Source organism: Solanum lycopersicum, chromosome 8 (genome assembly GCF_036512215.1).
Source record: "Solanum lycopersicum chromosome 8, SLM_r2.1".
NCBI classification, from domain to species: domain Eukaryota; kingdom Viridiplantae; phylum Streptophyta; class Magnoliopsida; order Solanales; family Solanaceae; genus Solanum; species Solanum lycopersicum.
Genome location: NC_090807.1, coordinates 31,815,453 through 31,819,132, shown reverse-complemented (window position 1 = coordinate 31,819,132; position 3,680 = coordinate 31,815,453). Strand labels below are relative to the sequence as shown.

Sequence of the window (3,680 nt, the reverse complement as noted above, 5' to 3'; positions counted from 1 at the left end):
ATAAATATTTTAAAAATAATCTAAAAAAAAGATTTTAATATTAGTAAGTATTTTATTAATTACTTTAGTTTAATTTATACTTATTTTTGAGTTATTAGTTTATGATTTAGTTAATTATTTTATTTCATTAATATTTATAAGCTCGTAAATTAATTATATTATTTCGTCCTATCTAGGTTTTAGCCAAATTCATTAGTGAAATTCAATTTGGCTTAATCGATAATTCATTTGTCTATATTAAAGGATCAAATTTTGAGGCCCTTGAAACATTTTCAGAGCCCATTCTTTTTTTCTCAAATTCCCTTGCAATGACCGAGTCCCATATTCATTTTTCCACTCAGCCGACCCACTCCCTCTCACACGACCCGGTCAAAAAAATTCCGAACGATAGTCGAAGCAGCAACAAAACGACCACAATGCACGACATGAATAACAACGGAGTGTGAGCAACCACCCGACCCCGTGTACGCGCTTCTTTTTTCTTCACGCAAGAGCGAGTAGACGGAAAGAAGTTGCGGCATGAGCAAGCTAGGTAGTACCGCAATCTTCTTTGTCTTCTCTTCTCGTCCCTTTTAAAATTGTACAGAAGCATAGCAACAACTTTATCTCTTAGAGACTTTTGAATTTCAAATTCGAATTTGATCCCCATTCTCCCTCCTTGTTTACCCCAAATTCGACCTAATTCTCGTTCTATAAATAGTTTCATCTCTTTCACCTGGTCAGTGGATGGAAGAAATAGAGTTAAAAGGTTGACGAGTTGTTGGACGATTCTTGTGGAGAAACAGTGCTTTTTTTTTTTGTCGAAAAAAATTTTAGTGTGAGAAAAGTTGTCAAGAAATTTTTAGCTGCATTTTCTTTGGGTTAGAAATTTTTTTGGGGAAGAACAGAGGGAATTTATATCGCATATAAAAAAAAGAAGAAATACAAAGTAAGGGAAATTATTCAGTAAGACTCAAAGAATCACAACAAAATATTAGCTATATATAAACGTCTAGCAAACAGGCTTTGGAAGTCATATAGATTTTGAATGCAACTTCAAATCCAGTATTGATTCTTCTCCGTTCATAAACACTCTTGGAGTTGCACTTTGGTAGTCGTGAAGTCATTGTCTCCTCTGCTCGTCCTGTCCCTAGTTCAGCTACCCAAAAGAAAAGGTAATGTTTCTTCTTTATAATATCTTCCTCGCCTCTTTTACCTTTTCGAAGTGGTCTCTGAGATGTTGGAAAAATCTGTCTCTGAAATTGTTTGTTGTTATATTCCAGTGGTGATATTTTATTTAGTAGTATTCACTAAGTTCGCAGTAATATCGAGTTTAAATTGTCACTGGATTATGACCGGTATTTTTGTTCCTTTTCCTTCTTGTTTGAGTGTGATTTAATACTTCTCTTCTCCAATCCATTTGTTGAAGGTTGTTGAACGTTATTTCCTCTTTTGCCTACCTACTTGAGGTTCATCTTATCATGATTTGAGCTTTGTTTTTTTTTTCCAAAAGTTTTGGCTGTTGTATATGAAAGTTACACATGAAGAAGCAACTGGTTTTCTCTTTGTATTTTAGGCATAAATCCCTTGTTCCCTCTGTTTTTTGCCCTCTCGAAAGGTAATACACATCTCATTTCAAGTCTCTTTCTTTTCTTTATGTATCGATCATTGTTTCTCGACCATCTGAGCTGTCCAACGCTAATTTTTTTTAGATTATTTAAACTTATAGTTGACTGCAAATCAGGAATGCATTAGCTTTTGTTATCAAAATGTTGTTGCTTTTTCTATTTCTGTGATGTTTTGAGGATTCCCCTTGGCCTCAAGTTCATTTGTTATTACTAGAATTTCTTATGTTGTCCTGTTTGATTGGCTGAGAAAGTTGGGGTTCAGCCATGAAATTTGAAATCACCTTCCATAGGCTATCTGTGGTTTTCGTAACACGACATATAGGTCATTTTCTTCTTCTTGTTATTTTAACTACTGTAAGTCATGTGAGCTGCCTCATTTTTATGATGTTACCCCTTTGCATTGAAAGCCAAGTGTTGTGATCAACATGTTAGTTGTTCATATTTCGATAGTTTGTGCCGAACAACTTTAGAGTTTGCATCTTCATCTTTACCCTTCATTTGAGATAGCTTATTTCGAGAATGTCGTAACTAAGATCAAACTAAAATAGTTTCATGGGCTGTATGTTGCAAGCTGCTGGAATCCTCCATATCGATTTTCCTTGTTGATTTTCATCCGTGTTAGAAAGATTATTGCATTTATGCCTTCATATTCATTTTTTACCTCCCAACATGTTAAAATTACATTTTATTCTTCGCATCTATGTGATGCTTTGATTCATTGGTTTTCAGCTGCCTCCTCATTCCTTAAACAGAATTTGATCCCTCCATCATTAATTGATTAGGCTAAAAGTTTGGGTGATAGTAACTTTAAAATGTGACAAACAACTGTCTAGGTTTCCTCTGAAGTTTCCTTGTTTAAATTAGTTAGTCTTTAGTCAAAGATGGGAGGGGGAGGGGGCTATTGACTCATATCTGTGGATTCAGGTTTCAAGTTTGTCATTTCATATTTTAAATCATCTAAATATTATCATTTGGAGGTGTATTTGGCTGATTTATGTGCTACCTAGAGTAATAAACAACAAATTATCTTGACCTTAAATTTGATGTACTTGTTGTTGTTATATATGATTTTACTGATTTGTTATTCACCTTTTATTCTTTGACTTATAACTTGAAAGTTTGGTTATGGTTTTATGTTCCCGCGCCTCCATTTACTTGCTTATTTCATTTACTTATCCATTTGCTAAAATTAAGAGTTAATGGTATAAGCATTTGATAACTATGGGTTGCTTTAATCTGTTCTTTTCATATATTGAATTTGCTAAACTCATAATTACAATCAGCTCTTTTCTATATTTATAAATTGCGTTCATTCGATGTATTTTACTATTTAGTGATCGGTCAATCTTCATTTATTGTTAGTTCGAAGATTTTATTATTGAATGTTAACTTTATTTTTTTTTTCGCATGTGAAATCTGTTTGACTTCGCCATGAACTCTTATATCTTTCTCTTGCATGTCGGGAGAACCAAAGGCTCAAAATTCCTTCACCGAGTTAAACTCATAATTCGAAGCAAGTTGGGAAGTCAAAGAAGTTGGGGTAAACGACCTGTATTATTTTCTAAAAAAATTGTAGTTTGTTATTTTGGCCTAAGACCTCTTAGTCATTCTGTTTAATTATTTCCTTAGGAATTTAAGACAGGTGAAAAATTGGGCCTAAGGCCCAAAGTAAATTGCGTCCAAATACCGGTTCAGGTGGACAAAAACCGGACTTGGACGCAACCGGACTCTCTCTCTCTCTCTCTTTTTTATCTCATGTTTGTTTGATTAATTAATTATCGTTAGTTTTAGGTTTAAAAGGTTCAAATCCCCCGCAAGACGCCTTTATGTTTTAACTCACTTCAACTAAATCATAGCCTTTAAATAAACTTAAAAATGATAATAAATAAATTTTGCGAGTTAATTAAATCACTTAGATAATAAGCTAATATTTCACTTTGAAACAACTCTAAAAAAATTTCTTTATCTCAAATCAAGTTTAAATTATTTTAAGTCAATTAAAGTTAGTTGTATGTTAATAGCGAGATAACGAATATTTTAGGTACCATAAAAACCTTCCTAAATTATAATTAT

General features: G+C 33.0%; 1 long non-coding RNA gene across 1 annotated transcript; it reads left to right on the top strand.

Annotated features, from left to right (window-relative positions):
* Positions 1 to 268: 268 nt before the first annotated feature.
* Positions 269 to 3,378, top strand: LOC104648685 (uncharacterized). Its single transcript, XR_742662.4, has 2 exons — positions 269 to 1,154; positions 3,082 to 3,378. It is a non-coding gene; the product is annotated as an uncharacterized lncRNA (long non-coding RNA).
* The last annotated feature ends 302 nt before the right edge of the window (positions 3,379 to 3,680 follow it).